Source organism: Amphiprion ocellaris, chromosome 14 (genome assembly GCF_022539595.1).
Source record: "Amphiprion ocellaris isolate individual 3 ecotype Okinawa chromosome 14, ASM2253959v1, whole genome shotgun sequence".
In the NCBI taxonomy this organism is placed as follows: domain Eukaryota; kingdom Metazoa; phylum Chordata; class Actinopteri; family Pomacentridae; genus Amphiprion; species Amphiprion ocellaris.
In genome coordinates, this window is record NC_072779.1 from 17822152 (window position 1) to 17844052 (window position 21901).

General features: G+C 39.6%; 1 protein-coding gene across 3 annotated transcripts in view; it reads right to left on the minus strand.

Annotated features, from left to right (window-relative positions):
- Window positions 1–21901, minus strand: part of pcdh1a (protocadherin 1a) — a 152821-nt gene that overhangs the window by 22634 nt on the left and 108286 nt on the right. The window lies entirely within an intron of this gene.

Consider the following 21901-nt stretch of genomic DNA (forward strand, 5'->3'; position numbering starts at 1 on the left):
GATATATTCCTCACTGTATGAAAAAGTTTCAGTATCTAAATATGGGGCATGCATTTAAATATGCTGTATAATACTGTCCTCTATATGAAAAGACGGATCAACAGCTGTAAGCATATGCATATAATAACTATATAGATGTACCATACGTTCCATAGCTCGTGTTTCTAGAAATACTTTTTTTTTTTTTTTTTTTTTTTTTTTTTTACAGAAGAAATCCCAGTATTTTTGATATTGTATATTATATCGATTTTTTTTCCACCATATCTAAGATAATAAAGAAGCAGGTTATCAATCCAGGGTACCAAATGGAGTGCATTTCATTTTCCATCTTATCAAGAGCTCCAGAAGGAGGTAGAATATAGTAAGTCCAGGATAATAACACTAGCTAACATTAGCTAGTGCATAAGTGCTGTGTGCATTATAGTGAGCCATTTCAACAAATTTATAGAAGTAAACGTTTATCTTTATTTGTAGATGCAGCCTTCATATGTAGAAATTCCTATGTATCATGTGGATGAAATATCTATATATTTATATGGGAATAAAAGCAATTATTACAAAACAAGCGTCACAAGGGCGGGGCAGAAATTGAGTGTACAAAAAGTATTATTACTGCTGTTATTATCATTATTAGTCAGACAAAAGTTTCATTTTCTACAACTGCCACTGCCAAATGAATTCTGATGACAATGATTGGTACACTAATCAGTAGCCCCAGTGAGCTACTTCCGATCTCCATATTTTAATATTTCTCTTTCCCCAGCTTTTGATGTTTAACTGAGCAGAAAGCCAGACAATATTTCCGCAATTTAACTAAAAAGGAATCCCCGAGAAGATCTAAATAAGACTAACAAAAAAAGAACAAAACACAGCACTGGAAATATGTCGTTTGTGACAGGCGCATTTTGCCTGCATTAGAATGTGTCATTAGATCTGCTTTCGCTGGTGTACGCTGATGAGAGCTGATGAAAGAACGAGAGAGCAAATGAATGAATGACGGAATGAATGAAAATACTGATGAATACCTAAATTCGATAGCTTAAAGAGGAGCAGAACAACATATAATAAATCATTCGAGATCACACCCTTTATCAAATTGAATGTCTTGTAAATACAGTTAGGAGACCATTAAATTTCCTCTTCCAAAGATCAGTTTACTAATGGCTACTTACCACCGATCCACAACAGAAAGATGACTCCTCACAGTGCACATGCAACCACACTCCTCCTCCTTCTCCCCCCTGCCGTCCCCCCCTCCCACCCCCACACATGAGCACCTCTCGTAAAAGTCAGGAAAGCACTGATACAGCAGAACAGGCCTGCCTCTGCTACACGAGTCAGCCCCGATCAATACCACGGGTCTGCTCTTTCTACCATTCAACCACTTTTCTGGCAAACAAATCCATGCTAGAAATCATTCAAACCATCAGCTTTTTAGTACACGCACACCAGATACTGAGAAATGCTTTTAGAGTGCAGGTAAGTGCAATCAACACCATGTTCTCAATACTGTAACTGAGATTTAAAATGTTTCCAGAAAACTGTTCTTCTCCCCATCATTGGAGTCTGTCATATTTGTCTCACTGCACGAAAGCATCTCCTGGACCTTCGTCTGAATAATGTTTATTAGAGTTCTGGGGTGCACCGTGTTTTCTCCCAGCAGTGCTACTACACCACCGCATCAATAAATCATATAGACGATAGAGCAAGAAAGCTGCCTTTAACTTCTTGGTTATCTGTAGCATCGAATGAAATTTGAGCGAAAATTTCAAACAACAAGATGCTCGAAACATAAGAAAACAGTGATGTTTTTGTCTTTGTTTCACATAGTGATTTGTATAAGAAAAATAGGGCATCGGGAGGTTTGTTTTCTTTCTATTAACGATGCTCTTTGATTGGTACATCTGCACACAAAACATTTTTAACAGAGAAAATGTTCTTTTCAGCTATGTGTTGAACTGAAAATACAAACTGAGAGCACATGATGCATCATTACTCAAGGAAAATTTAAATCACGCTAATTGATCTAATTTAATTTCTGAATATACAGTTATGTGAAAATAGATTAATGGTCATTCTCAAAATGCATCTCCTCCACTATACCAGGTGACAATGAGTCCTACTTTCACTTCAGGAGTATTTCAATAAATTTGCTGTTGATTGCCTGGACCAGATAAATTATTTATTGCAATGGTGCATTCTTTTCATATGACTGGCCATTTCTTCAGCTCCACAACTGTTCTAAATGTGAGGGGGGGCATTTAGTTGTTCAAATATGGATTCTTGCTTAAACTTATCCTCAAGGCATCACTCCAGAGAGTCAGCATGTTTCCTGAGTATGATAACTAGCTAAGGCTGTGGAGATGGGAAATAGATTCTCCTTTTAGTCAGAGCACAAATCCTTTGCCAGGCCTTGGGGGCTGCAGGGATGTGGCAAGACGGAAGGATGGAAGGGGAGGCTGAGCAGGAATGGGGAGCTGGTCAGGCAGACACGGACGGCGCTTTGGCTGGAGGGGACAAGCAGAAGGATAAGATTCTGGGAGACTGGAGGCGGGAGAGAGGAATTGTTTGGGCATTGTTGTAGGAGTAAGAAGCTATGGGGCTGAGAATGAAAGAGGAGACATTTATGATGACATCTGAATTCATGACCCCATTTAGAGTGGGCTAAAATGGCCTCGTTTATAATAATGCAATCCCAAAGCAGATGGAAAGATACAGCAGGATTCTGTCTTTACAAGAGGACCAAGACACATTTGAAAGTAGCAATAAACAGCAGTCCCCTGCCTACATAGAGCCCCATTTTTTTTCTGTCAGAATGCCAAAAATATCATTGATAATTCGCTTTTACAGAAAAATGTAAAACCAAATACAGTTACAGATGAATATTCATATTCAACATTGATAGAAAAGGACGTTGGCAATTAGATAACGATGCTGTTATTTCTCTCTGTTATTACTGTATGTATGACATGACCATGATCAAGTGTATAATTAATAGTGATCAAGTATGCTATTCTGTTGCATACAATTCCTCTTTATACTCAAACCAGCAGTCTGACACTGCATCACATTAATGAAAAACAGCTGATTGTGTATGTCCACCTGTTTACTTCAAGCTATTCAAGGCCATATATATTACACTTATCTACCCCCTGAACCCCTAACAGCTTACAGCCAGGATGCCTTGAACCTTATGCACTTGAAAAACAGCTCACAGAATGACAACCTGTTCCTATATTCCCTGTCTGCCATCTCACAAAAGGTTGACTTTTTTTTTTCTGGAATCCTCCTAGAAACAGGATTCCTGGGGGATTCACACAGGATGGAAGTCCATTTCACTATTCATCACATGACTGGGAAAGGACAAGGGAGAAAAACAAAGGAAAGGGCAGGAATCATAATGACAATAGGTCAGATTTTATGTATAAATATGCAGTATTGGTATACAAAAAATACTATTTTCTTCATTTTGAACATAATGTGATAGCTTTACTGTCTAATATTCTTCTTTTTTAGTCTTTTAGTGTCTCCTGTCTGCAGTAGTGGCTGGTTGCTGGTTAGTTGCAGCCACCTGACCGGTGCAGGACGTGTGGATTGATGACGCATAGTGCAGCCACCCATGGAGTCGCAGTCAGATTCAGGTAAGACAGCATAGGAACCCCTCACCAATGTGTTATTTATTTTTTTGAACCCTTTAGTGGAGGCATTTTTTGGTGTTTGGACTTAGGTAATATAACACAATATTGCTACAAGTGAACCAGTGTTCGTTGCACTACCAATATACTGGCACAATGGGTAAATAAATTAAAAAATGTCCAACAGAATGCAAAGAAAGCTAAGAGAAGTATGGCAGACACCATCCAGATCATTGCTTAGAGATGACTGTTATGTATTTAACATTTCTAAAAAGGTTTTGGTAAGTTACAGAAAATAAACTTTACCGATAGAAGGAAAAGTGGTAATTCTAATTGCTATTTTTTTATGTCTATATGTACCCATTCAACTAAAAGGGAGCCTTTTCCTTGAATTTTAGAGGACAAAATGCCAAATTAAAAGGTCTTATCAGTGAAAACAAACAGCAAGGAGAAAATGTATGCTGAAAGCCTCTTGATGTGCTTGAGTCTGAGGTGGTTATGTAAGCTCAGGGTACTCTGTTAATTAACAGAACTATTGATGTAACATAAAAACGTCTATACGAAAAGACATTTGAGTTCATGAGCGCTGCATCTTCTCTCTGCCTCATCCTTCCATTGATTTCCCTAAGCCAACACATAGTACATGCACACACACGGTACAGTATGAAGCTAGTAGGTTGACTTGTAAGGACTGGATTGCTTTATTGTGATAAATTGGTAAATTCATCAGATGAAATATATCAAATATCAGCGGTACGCAGCAACATTATGACATAACTTAGCTTGAAAGGAGTGCTGCTTATGGTTGAAGTGATAAAGAGTGAAATATAGCGAAGGAGTGGATTTTAGGTCATGCTGAGACTTGCAGTCCACATTACATTTTTGGCACATTGCGTAGAATAAATATTTCATTCATCAAATAAGATTTAAACTAAATTCCTGAGGGGGTTGAAATTTGATTTAAAAAAAGCCTGACTTTCAAACTATCCCTCATATCAATTTCTATTTGACACATATGAGTGACGTCACATCCAGAGAGCTGTTAGCTCGGTTAGTTGCTTGCGATTGCTGCAAAAAAAAAAAACATATATCAGCCACCTCTGTCTCTAATGTTGTCTGCTGTGATGGAGGACTTCTGCACTGAAACTAGATATTGCTATGGTGTGAAGAGTGAGAGGATACATCTCCATTATTCACCCAGCCTGTGGCTTGCTGTTTTGTCTCTGTATCGGAAAAATGCACCACCAGTTTGTGAATGTACTCACGCCTATGTCGTTTCCACAGCAACTGACGCAGATGGGTTACCATTAATGGTTATATTTAATCACTTGCAAATCACAGCCTGGACAGCCTGTCCTAAGGATTGGATTTGAAATAAAAAAGTAACGTGTTTGCCTGCAGCTGGAATGAAGGAATAAAAAGAGATTCCTGGGGCAAATAGCTGTGCCTAAGCAACAAGGACAGCATTTTGGAGACTGTGGAGCATCTCTATTGCCACTGCTGATTTGCACTACTGATCCCTGATGGGACAGCAGACCCCACCACTGTTGTGCTCTCACATTGCACTGAGTCCCCGGTCCATTGTGAATGCCCCGGAGCTACCTGACACCACTCTGCCGTCAGGTGCCCTGTCATCCAGCCAAGCCTCACTGATTGCCAGTACACAGGGCTGCTGGTACTTATGCAGATGGGAAAGCTCTTCCATCTTCTCTGCCACTTTTCGAGCAGACTCCCAGCAGAGTCGCAGGTGAGTTTGGTTTTTGTTCCTCTGTCTTGCGCTTCCAAGTGAGCATTTGTGTTTTGATTGATCCACAAGTGAGCATTTGGCGATCTAGATGGTGACGGCATTGTGTGGATGTTGAATACATTGTAATCTACTGCTTAGAAAACTGAGACTTAGTGGATAATAGTGTTAAGGCAGTGGGGTAGAAGTGACAATTAGCATAATAATAAAGTACATTTAACAAACACATGCAAACAAAGGATTGAATTAATTATTATTAATGCTACTACTACTACTATTATTATTGCAGTCATGTAACACTCTGGTGGTTCTACCCTCCAATTGTTATGAATTTTAATAACCATACATTCTTTAATATCTAACCTTAGATTTAAAACTTGGGGAAGCATCTAATCTTTGAGGCCTAAACCTCTGAATTTTAAGCCAACGTGGCTGACGCCCTATTTACATCACTCTGATTGCATCTTCATTTATGCTTCTCTGCCTGCTGAAACATGTCTGGATCACAGTCAAATATTGCATCATTTTTAAGAATTATTCATAAAATAATCCCTAATCAATCTAGTCACCCATTTACTTCTAGTGATGAACAATGGTGTGTTAAATTGGTATAGAGTAGCAAAAATAGATATGGTACTTGCAAAAAAATAATCCAAATTTGCCACTCTATATTCCACTGAGATGCTGGGAGCATATTATTTTCCCAAAAGCTATGATAATCAACAACAGAACAAGCAACCCAACATGGTATGTTAAGTAAAATCTCTTGCTCTTTTCTATGCCCAATGGGTAACAATGTATTTGTCACAGTTAGTTTGTTGCCAAATGTGTCTATTTAAATTTTTTATTACACAGAAGTATTGTTCAAGCTGAGTCACTGTGGCCACTAAAACACGCTGAATATTGAGAATTCTACTTGGAAGAGAAAAGCACCACAAGAGCCGGAGTTTCATAACTTTAAAGATGACACATGAACCGGGAATAATGAACTAAACACAATCATTGCCACACTGCAGCCTCTCGGATGCAATTTGCGAGTGGAAAATACGGCTTCTGCAAAGACAGTTAGGGAGCAGTATCTTTACTTCTAATAACAGTAAACTGGTAGAATGGGAGGCTTCAGAAGCTGAAGAATGTAGGCTATATGTTTCCACAGACAGGTGGAGACAAGGGAACACATAGGGTTATGAGAAGGAGCTGCGTTTCGTTTAGTTTACAATGGAGGGCTTTTAACCAGTTGTGAAGCCAAACAGCTATAGTGTTCTCTCCTGGAATACCCTCAAGTTTTCAAGCTGGAGGGAACCTATGTGGCCCTGTTTATCAATCCTGAGCTGAGGTATATCGTGTGTGTACTGGTGCTGGAAGCCAGACTTTTCCTATTGAATCACAGTTATGTGTCTCTCTGATATTATGAAATGGGTTTTCTGCCCATGTTAAAGGAAACGGCTGATGTCTCAGTGCCCCTGTGATATGAAAAATTCAATTTAAAAGGATGAGAGAAAGAATGGTGCACGGCCTATTTTCATTCCCTCACACTGAGAGATATGAGAATGATGTTCTATTGTGTGGAGGAAATGATGCCAATCGTACTGCAGAGAAATTCCTTCATAATTCAATTCAATTTCTTCTAAATCCCAATGGCAAGCTCCTCTGCCAAAGAGCGGCAGAATGACAGAGACAAAAAGGGAGGGCTAGAGACTAAGATGGAAGAAGTAGGACTAAAGATTGAGACTGAAACAATGGAGGAATGGAGACGGAATTACAGAGAGCAGCCACACTTAACGAAAGGTAAGAGGAGGCGAAGGGGATACAAAGTGGAGGGGAAGTGGACAGAAGAAAAATGTTTTAGTAATAATTAATTTTGATCACTGTGACATTTTAAGTATAGCCAACTCATTTTCTCTAATTACCTCTCTGCAGCATGTGACAGAATCAGAGAAAATCATTTTCTTGTTGAGATCTAACAGGACTAACTTCTAATTTCTGTAAAGCAGTGTTCAAACTGATGCATCTGTGTATTGTAGACCTACAGCATATACATCTTCCGTTATTTAAAGTGTAGCATTAGTTACAAAATGTGCATCTTTGATAGCCTGGGAGAGTTCCCCAGTGTGGGACCAAGAATTTCCATTTAGTTACAGGGCTTGTGAGTACATCCTGGCTCTGGCATTTTGGGCGTGTATGCAGGAATCAATGAGCTGCTGCCTCTGAAGGCACAGAAAAAATGAGCTGCACCAACAAATATGACAATGAAGAAGTGCAGCTCTCAGTGTATGCAGCAAGCATAAAACCATAAAGACTGAAGCAGCTGCAAAGGAAATGCATATGGAACTGTTTTTATTTTCCATTCCACCATTATGTCCTCCATTCTCATCCCATCCACTGCTCTCTCTCTTTCTCTCTCTCCCTCTTTCCTCTCTCTTTCTCTCTCGACACACACACCCACACACACACACAGTTGTTTTTGTAGGTGCAATAGCTCCGAGGCAAGCAGCGTGGAATTGGAGTCTTCAAAGAGTCTTGGATTATCAAAGAGACACAGCTACCAGAAAACTAGGGGACACACTGGAGAGGGGGAGGGAAGAACATAAGCGTGAGGCGGGGAGGGGGAAAGAGTGCAGTGGAGTCAGCATGGGTTTGGGTGGAGGATGAAGTGATCAGACAGGGGAGGGGTGGGGGCGAGGGGTGGATAAAGACCAGAAGTCCCTTTGTTCACGTACTGTAAATGGAGAGGAAAAAAAAAAGGCTGGAATGAATGCATTAAAAAACAATCACATAGACCTTAATGGTCTTGATAGGCAAGACTGGATTTGCATTCTTCACTGTCTGTGCTGGAGTATTTTTTTGTACCCTACACAGAGAATTTCATTTAAATGGGAGCACTGGCCTTGAAATACCATAATGTTGTCACAGTAAAACCAAGTATTACTGCAGCAGGACCCACCAAGTGTGAATATAGCTGCCACATCTAATGACAAATCTGACTGTTCTTGCCATTCCATATGACAGGATGTGGGAGTGCTGGTGTGAATGCATCACCCTCCGACAAAAAGCTCTCCGTCAGCCCCTCTGTCCCACGATGAGCTATGGATGTCTTTTTTTTTTTTCCATTACAAGAACACTTCTCACTATAGAACACATTTCAAGTGAGTGTACGAAACTGATTCTGGTCGTTTCGCTGCTGTCAGCTGCGGGGCATCATCCAGCAATGATCCAGTCCCACTGCCAGCGCTACCACAGATAAACCTCCCACCTTCACTGACCCGGTTTGAACTAAATTAGGTTCGTTTAGCGTCTGATGAGAGCGTAAAATGCTTTGAGCACGCAATGTCAAAAACAAATCATAGTCTGAAAAGTAATCTTCTTCTCTGCACAACTCTTATTGGGAAACTTGTGAGAACAATAGGGTTCACTCTACCTGCACCCATTTGGTAATTTTGGGCCTTGCTGGGACTGCACTGGTGGTGCAGTCATTTGTTCTGACACAAGAAGAGGAGTGCAGCAGAAAAATGCATCTGTGCCAAACAAGTTGCTGAGCTCTTTGTCAAGACAGGCCACATGTGGACATGCTGTGTGCTCTTTTAATGACATTTTTTTAATAAACACGCACATATCAGCATGTGTCTTGACTGCACAGCAGACTGGGATATTGTAACATTTTTATCTTCTATCTAATAATCAGATTATTATTGTGTTTGTGCTTCAGTCAATTTGCAATTGTTTTGTCAATAACAAAGCAATTCTTTGAGTTTGTGTGGGTGCAATGTTACAGTTAACATAGATACATAATGTTCACAGATAGTCAGAATTGGTTCATAATACACAATATATTTTGGTTAATTGGTATTTTTCTGACATAATGAAATATGATGATGGAATGGGGAAACACAAATGCAATATTCTTTGGTGTCAGGAGAGATTTGGAAGCAAGGGATAAGCTTTGGGGAAGCCAGAGAAAGGATCAGTGGTGAAACTTAATTGGGAAGGGCACAGGATTAAAATTTTTGATTGGTTTTTGGGTTTAGATGGTGATGCCTTTCTACTGACACTCTCATTGTCTTAAACTGTGGGGACTAAATATGCAAATATGAATGAGCTAATAGGGCTAAAAGAATGAGTGCAGTTTTAGGCACAGGGCTTTGCAGGCAAAGTGCTACCAGACACAGTGGAAATGAATCAATGTCCAAAACAGGTTAAAATGGAGAGAAGAAAAGAGTCAGGGGAACATAAAGACGGAAAGTGACTGCAGGAGCTTTTTGCTGCCACAAAAGAAAGGAAAACATAATTCCTTTGGCCATTCAGCTACAAGTGAAGATCAATTTTCCACTTTTAGGGGTCAGAAGTTACTGTTATTTGATATCTCAAGTGCTTTCATTGGGATAATGTCATGTTTTAATAATTTTTCTACAATAACCTGAATGATGAGTCATGAGATTGGGACCTTAAATGTACATTTATTCATTTGTCCATTATTTGCATTTTATTATTCAATATACTGAGAGTACTGTTTTATTTTCCCTGAGGGCTTATATTTGCATTGACTCATTCACATTTAAAGATTCATCAGTTTTTCCTCTCTCTCAAAAAAACCCCTCTCTTTTTGTGTTGATCCGCTGACCCAGACATTAACACTCTCTTGGAGGCCAAAGTATATTTGCAGCCTAAATAATTTCTAGCAGTCACAACAGCAGTTGCATTTAGAAGAGAACTGTTGTAAATTAGAGTGGCTACATTGTAACTTGGAAGCAGGCCAGCAGGGTACAGGGCAAGTCAGAAACAGAGAGGGCTCTGGGAAGTAGACAAATGTTTAGAAACCTGCTGTTTAAAGTAGAAAAGCAAGTCTTTGTTCTCAGTAGAATGAAGGCTAAACTGTGAATCTATATAGATTTCCTTTAATAAGCATATACAATATAATGCATAGTATACAGTATGGCTTATATGCTTATTTGGAAACTATGGAAACACTACAGAAAGCATTAATTCTTTTAATATTATGTACTGTCTGCCATCGTCATAACTAAGGATTCACATCCCCACACATGAAAACACACATTGACAGTGATTTTAATGCTTACAGAAATTGGTTTCAACTTAAAATCTGACACCATCTGACCCCAGCGGGATATTTTCGGAGGCATATATTTGCACTGTGTGACTCTGCACCTCTGAAACAAGAACATCACTTGCCTCTTTTGTTAAGCTCCTCTGGAGAAACATTCTGTTCTCCACTGGTAGAGAGTTCACAGCTTTTTACGGGAGTGAGAGGAGCTGATTTTATCGACTAAGATAGAAGCCCTTGCCATGAATATGATATGCAATTTATCCTAATTAGGCCCTCATTACCGTACTCCAGGTAAAAAATCTTTCATTGGTCTAATGTTACAAACTTGAGCCAACATCCGGGTTTGAACTTTAAAGCAGAGTCCCTTGATTTTCTATGCCAAAAGCAGGAGAAAACAAATTTTTACATAACTGCCTGGAACTGGCCCCAAAGTTTGTCAGATCACATCTGGTCATGCGCTATAATGTTGCTGAGCACACGCTTTGGCAGCTTTGCAAATTGCAGTATCTGTGTGCGTTTTGCCCATGGGTTCAGAGCCCTCTAATGGTCAACTGCAGCTACATTTTTTATCTAAATAAATGTCCCAAGGGCAAGTTTCCAATTCAATCTCCAAGAGCTGTGGTGCTAAACAAAACTGAATAAAAGGCAAACAGAATATAAACGCAATACTTTAAAAGAAAAACATAAAAAGGAACAAAGTGAATGGACCCATTTCCTGCTATGTTGACAGTAAGGAGAACAAGTTACCAGCTCATTTGGAGCGTTAGCATGTATGAAATAAAATATCTTTTCTTTTCTTTTGGGCATTTTTGGTATCAATCCACAGATTTGCCTGGCATACTTATGACTGATATCTGCACCTTCCCATACATTTTCCATTTGTTTAGCCTTGCAAGCAGTTGCTTGAAGTTTTGTGAAGCCAATCAATATTTACTGTTTTTAAGCCCAGAGTAGAAGTTGCACCGTCACCACACCTTAATAGCTGTCTGTGGGCCAGTATACACTTTGTCACAGTGTAGTCATGTCAGCAAGGAATGGTAAGCTCAGTTGAACAAGGTTTATGTCAAGCATCTACTTAAGTTTTCTGATACTCCTTTGATGCTTGCTGCAGATTATAGATCGCCAGTTAGGTTGTTGGATATAGCCAATTTCTCATTTCCTATAATGTTCTGTAACATAAGCATCTTCCAGACTGTCTCTCTGAAAGACATATCAGGAGTTAATAACACCAGAAGGAAAAGATAGACAGAGAGGAAGATGCTGATGGGGGAAGTAAAGAATCAGACATGAGAGAAATTAATCCTCAATATCCACTCCCTGCTGGGTACCTTATTGCCTCTCAAACTTCCCATCTTCAGAGTTAATATCTCTATTGCTGCAGCATCTGGCTGAAAAGCATGCATATACTTCCATTTGTTTGAACTGGAACATAATTGGATTGGGGAGAGGGATGAAAAAGCCTTCAACCATACTTAAAACTTCTCTCTAATATGTGCACGAGAGTGTACAATTCGGTACTTCAGCGTGTGCGTGCGTGAGCATGGACATGCATGCGTTGCTATTAATAGCATCTATCATGGTCTCGCTTGTCTTGATTTGTTACCCCGCATCGGAGATGTCCCGATTGGCAATACATTCCGAGAGCTGGACGATTTCGAAAGTGTGCCTGCATCTCATTCTTGAACTCAAAGTAATCCTTTCGATGCAACTGGATGGGGAGCCCTCATTCGACGCCATCTTATCAAGGAACTGAAAAATCATGCCTAATTAGATTCATAGTGACCTTTTTCATCTCTGCCTACAAGCGCCCAGCCACTGCCGAAGCAGAATGTGTTCTCAACATTGATCTTTCTGCAGATCCGGGGATTGAGAGGACCACGGCGCAGTGAAACGAGGCAGAAAAACAACATATCAAAAATCATCAGATGAAGAGATTACTCTGTCTGAGTGAGCGGCTCGCTGTGTTGAGGCCTTTCAGAGTTAGTGTGTTTTGGTGAGAAGAGCTCCGTAATCCACCTACCGCATCTCAATCATAGTGCAAACAAACTCACACAACTATCAAGTCCTGCCCTCTGTCTCATCGCCCATTTGCTAGACATGCACATGTAATCCTGCTGCATCTCTCATTCTCAAATCCCACCTCCAATCTCTTCTCCTTTTGCATCCCGCTGCCCTGCTCTCTCCTTTCCACAACAACAGTGTGCAACAGAGCACTGATCTTCCTGGAGGCTTCAAACAAAAGATGACTTACAACTTCCATCCAGACAAAATTAAAAAAAAAATAGACTCTGTTGATTTCCAGGCACAGGAGAATGTATGGATTACATACAGTAAATCCATACATCTGGAGTACATACCGCCAAGGCTGGGTGAAGTTTACACTTAAAAACTGAGCTTCTAAAATATTTGAGCAAACTGCCTCAATGCCTTATTTTGAAATCCTGAAAGATATAAGCCCATTTGTGTCACAGTGTCTCTGCAGCTTTGGTAATACTGTGGGGTAATATACTAGACATAGTTGATATAGATACGGTATGATATTGATGACAGATTTGATTAATCGACTGATGAAATTTTGGTGGAGTGCTCAACAATGGGGTTTAGACAGGGCCCCAAAGCAAAAATATCTAGAATGAATACTCTATTGCCATATCCTTTCAGAGCTCATTTGAGTCATATGTGACATATTTATGGCTCATCATGTCATATCGTAGCCATCAGAGTACAAGCACCATGAACCATTTAAATACTGTGGGCCATGCTGTCATCTCCTGTTAGTAACATATGTCTGATAGATGCATAAGAAGAGGCACTCAACTTGTTTCTTTCATAGTGCTGCGGAGAAGCTGGGGCCCAGAGTTGGTGAATTCACTGGCTGGAATGATTTCTGCAAGGAGGCCTATTTAGTTGAATAAAAAATTGACTGCTTTATATTGAGTGGCAAGCAAGAGGTATACTGGAAGCATGGGAAAATGCAACAAACAGAAGCCTGATCAGGATACAGAACAGTACAATATCTGTTTAAAAAAGTAGACGTTAACAGTTGCACCCAAGAAATCTATAATGATCCTTTGTGTGCACCTTAACAGAGTTGCCTGGCAACAGAAGTAGAGCTCTGCAGTGAATTAAAGTGTCAAACGAAATACATTTGTAATCCAAAGGCAACATGGATTAAATTTTAGACAGTAGGAGTGCCTCATGGACAAGATTTCAATAGCAAAGGTGGGTGAAGTGAATTGGAAAAAAGCAAATAATTTTCTACACCTTAACAACTTTCTGAACACTGACACACACCTGAATATGGATGGTTGACTGAGCACAAAATAAGCACAACTAATTAACTGCATAGTTTGAAAATGGCCTGTCTTAACGGATGCAGTTATTCATCTGCCGCCGGCTGGAATCTATGAAGTATCACGAGGGTGGACGTGAAGCTGATAAATCATGATAGCGTATAGATCAGCGTCATACCTTTTTCTATGGAATTATTGATTAGTTCATACGCAGAAACCGCTGTCTGAATAACACATTTCCTGATTCGATTTGGCGACTAAAATCTGCTTAATAAATTTTGATCAAAATCTGGTTCATGGAGAACAATGGTTCTAATATGCTTTATGTATGAACAAGATGAAAACTCTGAGGAACACTCTTTCTATCCCCCAAACTCCCCTCCTCTGTGTCTGAAATGCCACACACACACATAAATAAGCAGACTGCTCATTTTCCACTAAACAATGTTAAGCATTTACACAAAGGGACCCAAATGAGCCACTGATTGAAGATAGAATCAGTGCCCGAGCAACCCATCACAGAGCCTCTCAGTCCCACATATGCATGATTAATACATCAAACAACATCAATTCTCCTTCCTCTTCCACTTGTCAATGAGCGCACACATGCATGTACACACCCACATGCACATAATATGGGCAAACTTGCGCACATACACCCCCACACACACAACATTCCCAAATCCGTACAGGACTGCACATGAACACACAGACACTGCCCCCTCCATCATGGTTAATACATCAAACAGCATTAGCTTCCTGGATTCCTGAAGCTTAGACAGACACGGTTCTGACAGCCCATGATTCCTCACTGGCTGCCTCCCCCTCCAGCTTCCCCACTTTCTTTATTCCCTATGAAGTCTGTTTGGGTGGTTACAGAACATGCTGCCAAAACAGATTCACTTACATATTACCTTTGCTTTTTGTAAGCTTGTATAATGTCATGTTAGAAAGCCATCGCTACAATAAGATGACACTGCTGAGGAGCTTTTAGAAGCTCGGGAGATGTAACAATAATGACTGCGAGCCCTGATCAACAAACTCTTTATTTTATAAGATTTCCATATTCTTCTGACATCAGCAGGTATTTATAACTGCACAACTGCTTCTGCACCAGCATCAGCTCTTGGAAATAAAATGGAGACCAAATCAGGATCAAAACCAACAGGCCATCAAATACATTCAGATCTAACCTTTACAATTCAAATATCTTGTTTTCTTTGGCTAGTCATGCTATAGCATCATTAAATCTGCACTGAATGAAGAGAGCAGGTGGCCCATTGGATCATGGTCTAATAAAATGGACATTCATTAGTATATCTTTAGCATAAAGTGCTCTGTAATTACATGAGGCCTGTATACTTAGAATGCGATCCTGCATATGATCTCCATTTGATTTTACGGCGCTTTCAGCAGGATATTGATTTGAACGTGATTTTAAAGATCAGAGCTGTAGTTTTTGCATAAATTAGCAAACAAGAGTCTTTTGAGCACCCTGTAATGAACCTCAGCCACAAAGAAAGTACTAGACATAGTATATCTCTCCTAATACTATCGACAAACTGCCAGTCTTTGTGATGCTTTCAACATCAAATGAATAAACATGTTGTTCCCTCCACTCTCCATCTGTTTCCATTTCACTGTGTACTATCACTAACACTATAGCAGTTTTAGAATTTTTGAGAAAAAAAAACTTTCAACTTTTAAGCCCAATATTTACCTTATGGCAGTACAAACTACACCATGCTGTTATCTGTAAACTGCTGGTTACCTAATCTTTTTTTTTGAGTGAACAAGTGATTTACGAATGAGCTTCTTAGGCAACAAAGACAGATGCAGCACTGATATTTTTTCCACAATACTTTCATTGGCTTAAAGTAGTAACGTTAAGGCACTTAGCAGATTGCTTCATGAATCTGAATGGTATCCAATGAGTATAGCGTCTCAATAAATGCAAAAACTAAATGAAAAGAGGCTGGGTTGTGTTATGGATAGCCTACTGAGCTGCTGATAGTGTAGCTTAAGTGCAGGGAGACTCACATGTGATCTGCTATACTGCAAATCCTCAAAAAGAGGATAAAGAGGCTTTAAAATCACATTTACAGCACAGGAGCAGTATCCCGCTGATAAATACAGATCATGGTATTTGACCCTGTCCATCAGCGCATTGAAAGGCTTGTGACTTCTACACTATAGAGTCACAAACCTTTATCACTAACAGACACACGACCACACTTCAATAACTCTAAATAATAACACCGACTTGTGGGTCCTACAGTGCAACTAGGAGTCAGTCAACTATGAGTCTCAAATTTTCCAGAATTTTGTTCTGTTATTTGACCTTTGATTTGATCTATTAAACAAAAGCATGTTCTTGATTGGATCTCGGAGGCGGGTGTTTGAAAAAGCCAGAAGCCCGATATGAAATATGTTGTATGTCACACAAATCAATAGACATCCTAAAAGCCAGCATGCCATATTTGTTCCCTTACAACATTCAACAACAACCTTAAATGTCAATACTGATCACCATCTACTGGGCTTTTTCTCTACCACCTGAAAGGAATTAACTTCACAAGATTACAGGAATCCAATGGCAGCAGTGGCATGGATCTTACTGCTCCTGCCATGGGCATATTTTTATTGCTGAAACCAATGACCTCCAGCTGAGGAAAGAGGACCTTTATTGAACCAGTATGTCACACAGGGCTTTTTAATTCTTGACCCAAACAATATACCTGAGTTTTCAAGCAGAAAAAATGACCTGCTTTTTATTAATAGTTGGCAGAAAGTAGTATTTTATCTTTATTTATCCCTTCAGAGGGGTTTCTCCAAGTGTATGTCTGTTAGTAATTCTTTGTTTTCCTCCAAAAGCTGGATATGGATGGATATGGAAGTGATTTCTGAGGATGAGTTTGTGGTTTGTCAGCCTTTAAGTGCACTAGATTGGATATATTTTATCGTCACCGCAATCTAATGGGAGCCAATCGGCAGAGTGGCTCCTAACCGTCTATAGTGAGCACATTAATTTGTCTGATTTTGGCAAAACAGCAAGAAGTAATGCCTGCCATAACTCTAAGCATTTTGAAAATAAAGTTATGGCCTGAATCCAGGACATACTTGTCAGGTCTTTTCATAAAACATTTCGAATGCAGGGACACGGCTCCTTACATTTCGTATCATACAGCTTGTCAGGTGGGAAATAAATAATTAAAGTGAATGGGAAAACATCATACATGAGTTGACATCTCATGTTTATTTATTTTTTTATGTGACAGAAACACAGCAGAGAGAAAATTCACTGAAGTGAGCAATGTCACATGCCACAGCATTTACAAGCTATAGTTTGCAATTCTTCTCTGTGGATCGACTTTACTTTAAAATGCATATATGGTGAAATGAAAAATGCATATTTAACACTATAAAACTGAGCACAAAAACAATGAAAGTACAACTTATAAAGAAAAGTTCACTTTTCGGTGAAAAGTGTAGGAAAGTTGCCTGATCATGCTGGAGAAACAGTTCCAAATTGTCTTTAAAATAGCCCCTGGTATGAGCCTTTTCTTTCTAAGGTCTGTACCAAGTTGAAGTCCACATATTGATCCCTCGAATATAGAAAATTCCCTGAGTAACTGAGCCAGAAACCCTGAGAGATTTCTCTGTGCCGCTGAGCAGTTTATATATTTATACATACGGCAAGTTTAGCATTGCAAAGTCAGTGAAAGTTGTCACGTATAATATCTTGGGAACATGTGAATAATGGGGTCTTATTGGCTTACCATCCTAAATCTTCCTCTTTTATCTTTCTCTTGTTAAGTTTGTTGTAGACCTGCTGACTCCTGACTGTTCCACACAGTCTTGATTATGGTAAAAGATGCTTAAAACAATGGAGTTTCAAGCTCCAATAGATTGTAACAGCTGCTCCGATTGTATGTGACATGGCACTTCTACTTAGCTTCAAACACAATGACAATAAAGCAACATTGTCCTTGTAAATGTAAACTGATCTACTGCCAAAACTCAAATACCGTGGATCACTATAAGTTTGTCATTTGATGGAGATAATGAACAACCACTCAAGGAATTCAGCTGTGTTTTCTTCCCTCAGACATTACAGGCATATGGAGGGAAAAAAATAGCTCTATTTCCCTGGTGGCATTTTAGTGACATTTTGATGTGAAGCATCTCTAGTGAGTTGGGCAGAAATCTCGTACTGTATATATGTTCAAATAAAAAATGTTCTGCGCCTGATAACCAACTTGTATCATTTATCTCAGATCGATCGCTGAATCCAAAATCCACATGACCAGCCTCAGATCAATAACAGAAAATTAAATGTGTGCTCTTTATCTGATCTTCATTGAGTTTCTCTCATAACTACAGCGTTTTGTAACATGTGAGGCGGCTAATGCTACTTCTGGGCTGATGGCAAGCAGTTAGGAATGGTTAAGGCTTAGTATAAATACAATCCAGGCCAGTTTTCGTGAGTGTTGATGGTGTTTGTCATGCCTTTCCCCTTTCCAAAACTGAATGAGAACAGACCTGGATGACTCATTGGCACTACTGTAGTAGGTTCCTGCTTTATTTATGAGAGCTGGTGGTTTTCTCCTGCATGTCTCCTAGGCCCAGTGATTCATGAATGGACTAGACAGCCTGAGCCTGCAATTGTGGAGGTGCATTGGGAGCAGTGGATATTGAGGATTAATTTCTTTCGTGTCAGACTGTTATTCCCAACCCCCATCAAATCCATCTCACTCTCTTGCTCTCTATCCACAATGACTTTCCCATTTCTTAGTTTAATAGTGTGAAGCACAATTATTTGTCCACTACCTGACAAATGGTCTGAATATTACGATAGAGCATCCCTCTGATATACTGTAGTCTATATTATGTTGGTGTTGGTGGTAATGATTTAGGCACCAGCAGTCAAATTCTAGCTTGTTTTAAGCACATATAGGCTTTCATTACTTGCACTGGGGACCGCGGCAGAGGGAACAGTGGGCCTATTATCCTGCAGGGTGATGCAATCGAAGGTTCAAAGAGTGAATGAAACAGTATATCTGGTGGTGCTAATGCAGCAAAGCTCCATTATGCACTGGCTATAGCAGGATCCAGGCATTTTCTTTCTCACTTCCTGCACTGTGTTATGCTTGTGATCAAACAGGGAATGCCCATTTATTTGATTGCTTTAAATGACGAAAATCATGCCACATTCTGTCACAATTGAAACTGTTCGACAGTTCACTTGAAATATAGCCTGTCTCCAGTCTCAGTGACACAGTAGGTGTCCAGAGGAATCTTTGAAATAGATGAATATGTCCTGGTTTCAACAGTACGTGTCCCCAGATATTCAGTTTTTGGCAGATTGTTAAATATTCCTTTCTAAGTAATGTTCCTTCTGCATCCTGACCCACAAAAATCAAACCATAAAACAAACAGCTATAACCCCATGTGGGGTTATTTCTGCAGCTGTTGATGGTTGCTCAACTGCTGGCACGCCAGTCAATCACAACAGAAATAGTATGAACCGTCCTCCCGACATTGATTCTGAAGCTGCTCCTGCTGTCTGACAGGAGAGGCTGCTGACATTTTGCATTTCACCTCACCAAAGACAAAGTGTTTTAGAAAGACCTCTAGCTAGACTTGCTTTATCGTATGCACACACTTAGCAAACTTATGTGTGCAAAAAAAGACAAGAAGTGAATATTTGCTTATTTTGAAAGCACAAAAAATCTGCACAATGCCAGTGTATTTTCTGTGTGTTAGTTTATCTTTCATAGACAGTTTGGTTGCTTTGGCCTGCATGTTACAACAGTTATGCATACAGGTGCAATCTGCAGTTATATTGGACTGAACCAATGAGATCTACCAGTACAAAAGATTTCTATAGGGCCAAAAGCGCATTAGCATTAATTCTAAAAGAAGCAAGTGCTGCAGACTTCAAAAGACTGATTCTACTGGCCCACTTTGTGTTGTTATTAGACAGCTTCCTGGCTGATCAATGCGTTAAATTGATTTATAAAGAACAAGATGTATTGGACTGAGCAATTACTAAGGGTTGTACAAAATGACTGCAGAGAAGCTCTTTGCACACCCACAAAAAACCTATTTTGTGCCTCAGTGTAGCTTTGATCTGTGAGGGAAAAGGAAAAAAAAATGTATGCAGATCTGCAAACACCCTTTAGATTCTAATCCCATTTAGTGGTATAATCTGTTCCCTCATAGTTGTTTCATAGTTCAGCTGTCATTGTCAGATTTAGCTATTTTAACTCATGACTCTATCTCAAATTTCAGCAGATCAAGGTTGTTCACCTCTGATTCACTCTGTCATTTTTGATATTGTTAAAATGTCAGAAATGATTTTCTGGGAAAAGTAGGATTTGAAACTCAGTCATGAAATGAAGTATTCGAGCTTTCTGATACACCTCTCTGGCACTGTAAATATTACAAGATAAGCTACTGGCTTGCAGGAGGGCGGAACTAACAACCCTCCAGAACAACACATTACGATGTGCCTCTTTCCTCATCTTACCACTGTGGAAATGGAATTCAAAAAGGCTTTTTTTTTGTTGTGTTGCTCAAATAGCATAAAAATACGTTCCTGCAACAACAGAGGCTTGACCACTTGACCTTGTGATAACTTCTTTAGCACACAGAAGATTTGACAAGACAGGTTTAATTTTCAGAGTGAAAACACAGAGACAAAAAGGTGTGTCTGGGCAAATCGTAGACAGTATTACTAATAGACCAGGAAAAAGCTCTTAAGTGCATTGCCACCTTTATATCCTTCACTTAACATTATTATTGCAACTTGTGGGCAGAAGCTAATATATAGCGAAACACAAAAGTATCAGCCTATGACTAAACTATCTATGTGGTGTGTTGTGTAAGATACGGTAATAACAGTTACTTTTTTCAACCATATATGCAGCTCGCTCTCTAGCCTTGAGCTCATTTGTAAAGTAATGAATGCATTATTTTCTCCTAATGATGAAGAGAAGGAGGGCAACAGTGTAACTGGCTTCAATTCAAAGCCTTTTTGATTTCATTTGCTTTCTATGACATTGCAGTTTAGGTTGTTATGGTTCCCAAAACAAAACCTTAGATTTGGATTGAAAGGTCAGCTACAATGAATGCCGTCTTGGCTAAGTATCTAAAAAAGATTTTTCGTTTCGCAGAGATAACTTCCACTGGAAAGAATAGAATGGTTTTCATTCAGCAGTCAGACCTAACTAAAGAGCCAGAAGGGTTATGATGAGATAAAAACTAACAGGACTCGGGTAGCCCTGGAGCTAACAGTGGGTTTATCATAAGATAAATATTAGAAGAAAGAGATGGAATAATTCCAAGCAGCTCGATGGCAGCAGAACAACATGACCCAGCCACTCTTTCTCATCATGACATCTTCTTCTCTACAGCCAAGCAAATAATAAGACAAAATTTCCTTTTCTTTTCTTTTCTTTCCATGCATCACTCCCTTGCCTTGGTGCTCCGTCAGTCACTGTCTGCGGTCTGCTGGGTGTAAGAGCATGTCTGACACATTTCCATTAGTGGGGAGACTATTCAATTACCATAGCTCAAGATATTTAAACCTTGCCAATTACTGAACATCTCCCCTTTAAATTATGCATACACAGAGCTGATAAGGTTGTGTAGTGATTTCTCCTTTTGACACGTTGCAGAGTGTTCTGCTGTGTCAGACTGGCTTCTTTGGAAAGAAAGCTATTTGTTTCTTTAACACAAACATTCTCTTCTTGGAAATCACAGCTATATTGGGCATCTGTAGCACATATATCCACAAGTGCTGTAGCATAAAAGTTGCATTAGGCCCATGTAAGATGTTTTTTACTATGTGAAGTGTGAGGATGATCAAATTTGCAAGGCTTCACAATATACTGTACATGCTTACAGGCGGTAAAGTGCTGATTTTGCAGTGGGTCTTGTGATTCTAAAATTGCTAGCGCTTGGTTGCTCTCTCTTAAAAAAAGTAGTAATCATTGGCTCTAATTTTTTTGATGGCAAATCCAGACGACAAATTGTGTGTGCTCTCTAAGAGCATCTGATCTCATCCCTCGTATCCTAGCAACCCGCTCCATTTCAAACAATACTGTAACATTCACACATACTCCTACTCGGCAATCCCACATACCTCTCCATGCCCTCTGTC